The sequence below is a fragment of the Dipodomys ordii genome, unplaced genomic scaffold, assembly GCF_000151885.1.
Source record: "Dipodomys ordii isolate 6190 unplaced genomic scaffold, Dord_2.0 Scaffold42, whole genome shotgun sequence".
Taxonomy (NCBI): domain Eukaryota; kingdom Metazoa; phylum Chordata; class Mammalia; order Rodentia; family Heteromyidae; genus Dipodomys; species Dipodomys ordii.
This window is the reverse complement of record NW_012267258.1, coordinates 3,122,371-3,132,799: the sequence shown is the minus strand read 5'-3', so window position 1 is coordinate 3,132,799 and position 10,429 is coordinate 3,122,371. Positions and strand designations below refer to the sequence as shown.

Sequence of the window (10,429 nt, the reverse complement as noted above, 5' to 3'; positions counted from 1 at the left end):
CCAGGCCCAGAGTTCAGGCCCCACAACCGGACCCAAAAAAAAAAAAAATCCACATCTTCACTCTATATTCAAATTGATAGCAGAGGGCCCCTGTCTTGCTCCAGCTATACTTCCCACTCAGACAGCAGGAGCCGCCTCTGTGGGGCTGATGTTGAGAAAAATATTTCAGTGCTAGCATAGAAAATCATGGTAACAATCACTGTTCCACATAAGCACCGCAGGTGCTAGTTGTTCCTTTATAAACTGCTCTCCTTTAAGGCAGCCCTGAGTGTTCATTTTATTTTACTCTTATAATGGTAGATTATTAATAGCAGTTAACATTTGTTTGGTGCTTACTATGTGCTTTGTACAATACTAAGTGCTTTACATTTGTTATCTCATTTAATTCTCATGACAACCCTATTTGGAAAATGCTATGGATACTATCATTACAGGTAAGAAAATGAAGCTAAGCAAAGACAAGTAATTTTTCAAAATATATGCAACTAGTATAAACCAGATGCAGAATATATGATTCAAATTATTCCCCCCCCTCACTTAATCACTATACCATTATGCTTCTAAATTTACCTGCAACCAAAACAATGAAGAAAGTCAAACACAGCAACATAATTTGACTCTCAGGTCTCTTGCTGTCCATTTCTACAGTTATATAGGGAAGAAGATTCCACAGTTTCTCAGTTATATACTCAGCTTTAACATATCTGATTTTAAAGACATTCCTCCAGAATGTGGCTTAGTGGTAGAGTGCTTGCCTAGCATGCATGAAACCCTGGGCTTGATTCCTCAGTACCACAGAAACAGAAAAGGCCAGAAGTGGCACTGTGGCTCAAGTGGTAGAGTGCTGGCTTTGAGCAAAAGCTGAGGGACAGTGCACAGGCCCTGAGTTAAAGCCCCAGGATTGGCAAAAAAAAAAAAGAAGAAGAAGAAGAAGAGGTTCCTCTTTGTGATCAACAAATAGAACTCTCTGTCCTCTAAATCCATTTCCTCTTATTATGTCTACAGTGGAAAAGTAATATAGGGAAGATGAATACACACAATAATATGACCCTCTGTGCACTCGGGATGTCACTTTCATTCTAGCCTGCTATCTGCTCACTTTTTTTTTTGGGGGGGGTCCGGTTGTAGGGCCTGAACTCTTGGCCTGGGCGCTGTCCCTCAGCTCTTCAGCTCAAGGGTAGCACTCTACCACTTGAGCCACAGCACCACTTCTGGCTTTTTTCTTTTTGCTTATGTGGTACTGAGGAACTGAACCCAGGGCCTCATGCATGCAAGGCAAGTGTTCTACCACTGAGCTACCTTCCCAGTTCCTATCTGCTCACTTTTATGCTTGCATTCAGTACAACAGCTTCTACCATTTACTGGTACCCATTTGAAGCTAGGTACCAAGCACATATACTGGCTCCTTCTTTGTTATCTAGGATTTCCATTCACTGAAAACAATTTGATTAGGTCTGATGGAGAGACACCTTCACCAACAATGGGAAAACAGGAAATCTAAAATTTCAAATAAACAGTGACTTTGTGTTCATTAAATATTTTGGGGGTGCAGCATCGTTATCTATGCCTGTTCTACACTCTGAGGAAAGTGAAGAGAACAAAATCTGACAACTACCAACCTTGTTCAGCGACCTCCAGGTGTTTTCACTGACAGCCTGGCCATCTCACCTTCTAGACTTCTGCCCTTTGTAGACAGGCTTTTGCTATGTATCCCAGGCTGGCCTCAAACTCTCCACCCTTCTGCCTCCTCTGCTGGGAATTACAAGTATCAACCACCAGGCTTACCCTCTTTCCCTTTCCTTAAACTGTAGTTAGAAACCTTATTGAGTGCCAAACATTCATACACATTCACAAATCGTGTCCATCATTCCCTACAGTGTGCAGTTAATATTAAGGGACAAAAGAAGCGATCCAATTCCTGCAAGCAAAAACCTCCTAGTCTCGGAAGAGTAAGACATACACATATAAAAAATTTTGACTACGCAAAGTAATAATTCTATGCTGGGAAGCAGGTAAATACGTGATACATGGGAGCCATTACTCGCTGAATCCAAGGTCAATGATTCATTTGGTAAAAAGGAAACCTCAGGGCTGGAAATGTGGCTTAGTGGTATAGTGCTTGCCTAGCAGGGCATGAAGCCCTGGGTTCAAATCCTCAGTACCACATACACAGAAAAAGCCAGAAGATGCCCTGTGGCTCAAGTGATAGAGTGCTAGCCTTGAACAAAAGAAGCACAGGGACAGTGCCCAGGACTGGCAAAAAAAAAAAAAAAAAGGAAACCCCAGTGGGTCAGGCTTCTTTCTTAGAAGGGGTTTTTACAGATACATTATTCCAACTTAAATCCAAAGATCAAGGACACATCCACTGGCCAGTGTCAGAACAAGCAAAGGACACATTAACCTAATGGACCTAAGACAAAATGGCAGCAAAGAGTGTCTCCATCTGTTTGACAGGGGACAGGAAAGAAGGTATGCAGAGACTAGATTCTATCCTGTTGCACGGACCCAGGCAATCAGACTCCTGTAGCAGATCTCTTCCCAATAAAACTTTCATGCCATAGACCAGGGGTGACCCAATCCAACAGTAGCAGAGGCAGGTTTTACATTACACTTCTCCCTCACCCTGATGACCTCACTATTTCTTCTCACTCCTGACTACATACCACAGCTCCCCCCAGCACATTCCTCCTGATCTGGCCACAGGAAGACCAGCAGTAATAGAACCCAGAAAGCAAAGAGCTCCCCCAAAACATGTTACCACTTGGCTAATAATCAAGTGGCCTGTTTTAACAGGGAACTTCACCTTCCCACTCCCCCCTCCTTCTTTCAAAGGATCGGGGCGTAAGCAATGGCTCCATTTTCTGTTCCGGGAATCCTCGTACTTCCTAAAGAAAGAAAGCGGATTGGAAGACACAAACTCAGGGCCCAGTGACAAAGATGCTCCCTCCTCCTGTGAGACCGCCCCCGCCAGTGACCGGGGGAGGGAAGGCCCCACCTCCCTTCTGCGAGCACGCTCAGATCCCCCTCCCCCTGCTCCAGCCTCCACACCACCCTCTCCCCACCTGCTGCCCTCTTCCCAACCTGCTGTTTCCTTAAAAGAACCAGGGAGCAACCTCCACGATGGAGGGCCTGGCCAGCGTGCCCCGTGGCCCCAGACCCAGGCCCCATTATGGGGGGGGAGGGAGAGGGGGGAACCACAGCAAGGCTTTTCTCCAGGCTCTCACAGCTAAGGCGGGGGAGGAAGAGGGAGAGAGGGAGGGGAGAGGAAGGGGGAAGGGACGAGGAGGGAGAAAGGGAGAGAGACGGGGAGGGGGGGGGGGGAGGAGGAGAAGCATCCCCAGCCTCTTTAACAGGGGAAGAAGAAGGAAAAAAAAAAAAAGATACAAACAGCCCGACCTCACCCCCGCATCACCCCCTTCCAGGACATCCTTCCACCCCGTCACCCCTAAGCCCACCTCCCGTAGGTTCCGCCGGCGTGAAGCCCTAACAGCAGCCTAGATCGCCCCGCATTCGGCGCGGCCGAGGACAAATTGGTGTGAGCCCCCCACCCCCACCCGAGCTGGGCGTCCTTCAAATGCGGGGTGGTGGGGGGGGTGCGGGCACGGGGCTGGCCCGACGCCCCCGACGCCGGAGGTCTCCGGGGGGAAAGGCCCAGGACCCAGCAGCACCGGCAAGGAGGGATGTCTACCTCCCGAGCGCCCACCCGGGCCGCGCTGCCCCTCCGCGGGGCCCGCCCGGCGCCCCCAGCCCCTCACCTGCTCCAGCTCCCGGCTCCGCCGCTGCGACCGCCGCCTCCGCCCCCGCAGGATCCGCCCGGCGCTCGCTCGCCCTCGCGCGCTCGCTCTCTCCTCCCTCTCCCTTCCTCTCCTCCCCGATCCTTCAAGCTCCCAGGGCCGACTTCGGCTAGCCTCCGCTCCCCGGGCCCCGCTCCCCGGCTCCCTCCTTCCTTCCTTCCCTCCACCTAGCACCGGAAGCCGCGACGGTGACTGGAGGCTGTGCGGCGCACCCCCACCCCCAAGCCCGGGACACTTCCCACCTCCACGATCGCGCGAGAGCTGCGTGGTACCCAGCGGCAGTTCTCGCGAGACCTAATCACCATGGCAGCGGCTGCAGCAGAAGCAACCGAGAGCGCCGAAAGCTGGAGTCTTGGGCGGGGGTTGGTGTGGGGGCTGGAAGTGACTGGGCTGGGCCTAGGCTGGAGCCATCAGGGAATGGGGATGAGGCAGTGGGGACTAAGTTGACAATACCAAGCTCCGGGGCCTTCTCTAGAAGTGTGTGTGTGTGTGTGTCTGTCTGTCTGTCTGTCTCTGTCTGTCTGCGCTTGAACTCAGGGCCTGGGAGCTGTCCTTGAGCTTTATTTGCTCCCTAGCTCCACTTCCAGCTTTTAATTGGTTCATCGACGATGAGTCTCACAGACTTTCCAGCCTGGGCTGGCTTCAAATCACAATCCTCAGATCTCAGCCTCCTGACTAGGATTACAGCGCTGAGCCACTGCTCCCAGCCCCTATCTAGAATTTAAGGACTGTGGTCCTGTGCTGGTTGCACTGGAGATTGAGGTTGACCAAAGGGTCTTAGGAAAAGCCAGCAGCAGTTAAGTTGCCCTGCTTTTACCCTGCAAGACTTCCTTTTTATTGGTTTTCATCTAGGCTAACTGCATACATATTCATGCTCCTACCCCCAGCAACACTGTTCTTGTGGCTCCCTATGTCTAGGACAAAATTACTTCCAATTCTGAATCAAATTCCTTTCCTTGGGACAGGCTTGGTGGTCCACACCTGCAATCTGAAGGTAGAAGCCAGTCTGGAATTACATTGCTACATATACCTTGTCACCAAAGTGAAGTAAATGCTGGAACTGTGGCTCAAACCTGTAATGCTAGTTACTCAGGAGGCTAGGATATGAATATCCCTGTTCAAAGCCAGTCCAAGCAGTCTGTGAGACTCATCTCCATTTAACCAACAAAAAAGTAGGGAGTGGAGCTGTGGCTTAAGTGATAGAGTGCTATCCCTTGGAGCAAAAAGAAGTTCAGAGAGAGCGCTCAGGCCCTGAGTTAAAGCCCCAGGACTAGCATGTGTAAGTATGCACACACACACACACACACTAAAAAAAATCTTTTCTGATAGGAGGAAGAGCAATGAATTTAAGAGACTAAAAGAAGCCACAGGACTCTTGGCCAGTTACGAAGTTGGTACTTGAAAGACAAAGGACTGAAGCCTAATATGCAGAGGTGTTGTCTGGTGAAGTCTAAATTAGTATCCTGAGGAAAAGTGAAGGACTTTGCACCCATGTTTCTTCTTACCCATCCCCACTTCATTCACACTCATTTTTGTGCCTGGTGAAGACATGCAAAACTGCTTTTGGAACAGTCACAGCTATGTTAGAAGTTATGCTAGAAGGGCACTAGTAGTGCTAGGAACAGAAGGTTCTTTAAATGCCCTCTCATTTTTCTGCAGTGTAAGGGAACACATGGCTGTTCCCTAAAGCTGGAGCCAAAATTGTCAGTCTTCTCGATTTGTTGTCTTCCTTGCCTCATCAATCCTTGATTTAGTCTGTCTTCATTTTTAAGTTATCTGAAACATAACAAGATCCTAGTATATGTCGCTAAGAGGACCCTAATTTAAGGTGGGAGGATGAAGCCAGGTGTCAGTGGCTCACACCTGTAATCCTAGCTACTCAGGAGACCGAGATCTGAGGATTGTGATTCAAACCCAGTCTGGACAAGAAAGTCTGTGAGACTCATCTCCAGTAAACTACTCAGAAAAGCTGGAAATGGCACTGTGGCTCAGGGTAGAGTGCTAAACTTGAGAGAAAGAATTTCAGGAACAGTACCACCCAGACCCTGAGTTTAAAACCCCAGGACTGGCACACACACACACACACACACACACACACACACACAAAAGATGGGGCTGGAAAGGTGATAGAGTGCTCATTTAGCATGCATGAAACCCTGGGTTTGATTCCTTAGTACCACATAAGCAGAAAAAGCTGAAAGGGGCTGGGAAGTTGGCTCAGTGGTAAAGCGCTTGCCTTGCATGCCTGAGGCCCTGGGTTCAATTCCTCAACACCACATAAGCAAAAAAGAAAAAACCCGGAAGTGGCGCCATGACTCAAGTGGTAGAGCGCTAGCCTTGAGCTGAAGAGCTGAGGGACAGTGCCCAGGCCCAGAGTTCAGGCCCCATGACGGGCCCCCCCCCCAAAAAAAAGCTGAAAGTAGCACTGTGGGTCAAGTGTTAGAGCACTAGCCTTGAGCAAAAGAAGCTCAGGGACAGTGCCCAAGCTTGAGTTCAAGCCCCAGGACTGGGGGGAAAAAAGGATGGGGGACTAGGAAGGTGGCTCAGTGGTAGAGTGCTTGCCTTACATGCATGAGGCCCTGAGTTCGATTCCTCATAAGCAAAAAAAGCCAGAAGTGGTGCTGTGGCTCAAGTAGTAGAGTGCTCCCTTTGAGCTGAAGAGCTGAGGGACAGCACCCAGGCCCAGAGTTCAGGCCCCATGACCGACAAAAAAAAAAAGGGAAAATGAAATGGACAAAAAGAACTTTTATCTGTAGCTGGATACTGGTAAGCTTATGCCTATAATCCTAGCTACTCAGGAGGCTGAGATCTGAGATTCACAGTTTGAACCATCCTAAGCAAACAAATCCATGAGACTATCTCCAGTTAACTAGCAAAAGCAGTAAGTAGAGGTGTGGTAAACTGTCAGCCTTGAACACAAAAGCTAAGAGAGATCACAAAGCCCTGAGTTTACCCAAGTATGGGCATGTTTGCGCATACACGCACATGCACGTGCACGCATGCACACACACAAATTATATCACACACACACAGAAATTATATATGTCCTGACTCATTGCTATGATCTAGGGTTTTCAAGTCAAAATACTTCTCCAATACAATTGTACACTTTTCCCCCCTTCAGTCATGGGGCCTGAACTCTGGGCCTGGGTGCTGTTCCTCAGCTCTTCAGTCTAAGGCTAGTGCTCTACCACTTGAGCCACAGTGCCACTTCTGTCTTTTTCTGCTTATGTGGTACTGAGGAATCAAACCCAGGGCCTCATGCATGCAAGGCAAGCACTCTACCAATGAGCCACCTTCCCAGCCCCACAATTGTATACTTCTGCAGTGCACTCTTGTAACATTCATGTGACTAGCCTATCCATTCCTTTTCCTAGAAAATTTTAATGACAACCTCAGTAGGTTATACCTGGTAATGTCCACCAAAATTATGTCTTACAACCTCTACCCCTGGGGCCGGGAAGGTGGCTCAGTAGCAGAGCACTTGTCTTGCATGCATGAGGCCCTGGGTTCGATTCCTCAGCACCACATAAGAAAAAAGAAAAATAGCTGGAAGTGGTGCTGTGGCTCAAGTGGTAAAGCACTAGCTTTGAGCTGAAGAGCTAAGGGACAGTGCCCAGGCCCAGAGTTCAGGCCCACAACTGAACCAAAAAAAAAAAAAAAGAAAACAAAAACAACCTCTACCCCTTTCCCTAGTGCCCCAGCCACACCAATATGCCTTGTACTCTGACCAGAAGATATAACCTGTTAGTGGATGTTCCTGCCCAAGGCTTCAGATCCTCTCAAAGTTTTGTCTCAGGTGTGACAAAAGAATCAGGATAGTGACTAATATGGTGAGCAGCAAGTACCGTGGTATTTGACTCCAAGATTGATGAACTGGACAAGAGAAACTCTCAGGTCTCCTGTCCTTAGTCCCTCTGAAAACTCGAGAATAATTTTTTCCTATACTGAGGATCTCACAACTGCAATCCTAGCTATTCAGGAAGCTGAGATCTGAGAGTCACAGTTCAAAGACATCCCAGAGAGTAAAATCCATAAGACTCTTACCTCCAATTAATCACCAAAAAGTAGGAATGGAGGTATGGCTCAAGTGGTAGAATGTCAGTCTTCAGTGAAAAAAGCTAAAGGGCCAGTACTCAGGCCCTGAGTTCAAGGCTAAGTCTAGGCACAAAGAAAGTGTTTTTGTAGCATCATGGTATAAACAAAAGCAGAGATTAAAGGAATGTTGTCTAGGTGTTAATTAACTAGTCACTGCCACTCTCCAGTTTCTCAGTCACTTGGTAAAGGGATAAGAAGAGATTATCCATAGCTGACAGGGGCCTGAGGCCTGACTTAAGAGTTTATCAGGCTTTTCCCCCTCCCTCTAGCTGCCTCTGGAACCTAGTAAAAACTTGGAATTGTAGCCACCAGCTCTGTGGGTTGCATACTCCCACCCCATCACTGACCCCAGGCCTGGGGCTGAGCCCAGTGCGTGTGCCGAGAGTGGGAGGCAGGGAGATGTTGGCCTTGCTGACAAAATCCATTTGGAATTTGTCAAGGTTGTGGTTTGGGTCTTAAGTTTGCCACAGAGTGTGTCGGATGAAAGAAGTGGGGAAGCTACAAAAGAGAGAGAGCCAAAGGCATTACAGAGGAAGGAAACAGGAGAAAGTTTAAGTATTCTTGCTACAACTCCATTTGAGATTCTCCTTCCTCTTTCTGAAGGTGAGCTATTCCCCCTCAGTATGTTCTTTAGATATGTTCCTTATAGCCTATCCCCATTTTTACTGTATCCCTTCACTCTTTCCCTTCCTCCCATATAGACTAATTCAGCAACCACCTGAAGCAAGGATTAGCTATTTTCTGGCACCACCAAATTTCCAAATCCAGAAGTTTTGGTGCTCAAGTGAAAATTTAGGACATAAAATGTTGCTCAGGTGGCTCACGCCTGTAATCCTAGCTACTCAGGAGGCTGAGATCTATGGATTGCGGTTCAAAGCCAACCCAGGCAGGAAAGTTTGTGAGACTTATCTCCAAGTAACCACTAGGAAACAGGAAGTGGCACTATGGGTCAAGTGGTAGGATGCTTGCCTTGAGTTGAAGAGCTCAGGGATAGCACCTAGGCCCAAAGTTCAAGCCCCATAACTCACCAAAAAAAAAGTTGCTTAGCTCTGGTGGCCCAAGCCTGTAATCCTAGCTACTCAGGAGGCTGAAATATGAGGATGATGGTTCAAAACCAGCCTGAGCAGGAAAGTCCATGAGACTTTTATCTTCAGTTAAACAGCAAAAAGCTGGAAGTGGAGGTGGGTTCAAGTGATAGAATGCCAGCCTTGGGGCTGGGAAGTTGGCTCAGTGGTAGAGCGCTTGCCTTGCATGCATGAGGCCCTGGGTTTGATTCCTCAACACCACATAAGCAAAAAGAAAAAAGCCAGAAGTGGTGCTGTGGCTCAAGTGGTAGAGCGCTAGCTTTGAGCTGAAGAGCTGAGGGACAGTGCCCAGGCCCAGAGTTCAGGCCCCACGACTGGACCACCCCCCCAAAAAAAAATAATAAAAAATAAAAAAAGAAAGCCAGCCTTGAGCGAAAAAGCTAAGGAACAGTGCTCAGGCTTTGAGTTCAAGCCCTAGTACTAGCACACACACACACAAAAAGTTGCTATAGCTATGTGCTGTTGGTTCACACCTGTAATCCTACTACTCAGAAGGCTGAGATCTGAGGATTATGGTTCAAGCCAGCCCAGTCAGCAAAATCTGAGAGACTCTTATCATTAATAAATTATCAAAAAGAGCCAGAAGTGGCACTGTAACTCATGTGGTAGAGCACTAGCTTTGAGCAAAAAAAGAAGCTCAGGGACAGAGGCCAGGCCCTGAGGGTAAGCCCCTGTATCAGCAAAAAAAAAAAAAAAAAAATTACTCCCTAACTTAACACTCCTCAAATTTTACTTGCTACTCTGGTACTACTTTTACTTTGACTGACTTAAGCAAGGGTAATTGTATAGAGTAGACATATCTATTGCCTTAGAGAAGTGGAATTATTTCTGTGTTCCCCAACAAAGGCAGTAACTCATCAAAAATCACAATCTAGGGCTGGGAAGGTGGCTCAGTGGTAGAGTGTTTGCCTTGCATGCTTGAGGCCCTGGGTTCGATTCCTGAGCACCACATAAGCAAAAAAGAAAAAAGCCAGAAATGGTGCTGTGACTCAAGTGGTAGAGCACTAGCCTTGAGCTGAAGAGCTGAGGGACAGTGCCCAGGCCCAGAGTTCAGGCCCCACGACCGGACCCCCCCAAAAAAAATCACAGTCTAGAAGGCCCCTACCCATATAGCCATTTGTAAAGTTCTCTCTGTGTGTTGTATTCATTTTTCACATTGTATACTGAAAAGATAAGTTTTGGTTGTTTTTTTTCTCTAAGATAGAACTAGGAATAGAGAGACTGAAACAAAAGAAATTCTGTTCACTCTACCACTTAGATAAAGGAATTGTTTTACTATTAAATATGAAGAAACCCTGAATAGGGAAGGGCAAAATACATTTGCAAATAATTCAGTGGTAAAGCGTGGTAGCTCTGGTGGTTTCTGGGGAGGGGAGGGACTCCCATATTTAGCTGGGTATGGTCCTTGCAGCCTCAGCACTCAGGAGGCTGAGGCAAGAAGATCACTAGTTC

At 47.8% G+C, this 10,429-nt stretch overlaps 1 protein-coding gene across 1 annotated transcript in view; it reads right to left on the bottom strand.

The window, feature by feature from the left end:
* Positions 1 to 3,991, bottom strand: part of Arf3 (ADP-ribosylation factor 3) — a 23,597-nt gene extending 19,606 nt beyond the window's left edge. The window contains exon 1 of the mRNA XM_013018808.1: positions 3,756 to 3,991. The gene's annotated coding sequence lies outside the window, so the exon portion shown is untranslated. The remainder of the gene's footprint in view (positions 1 to 3,755) is intronic.
* Between the last annotated feature and the right edge of the window lie 6,438 nt (positions 3,992 to 10,429).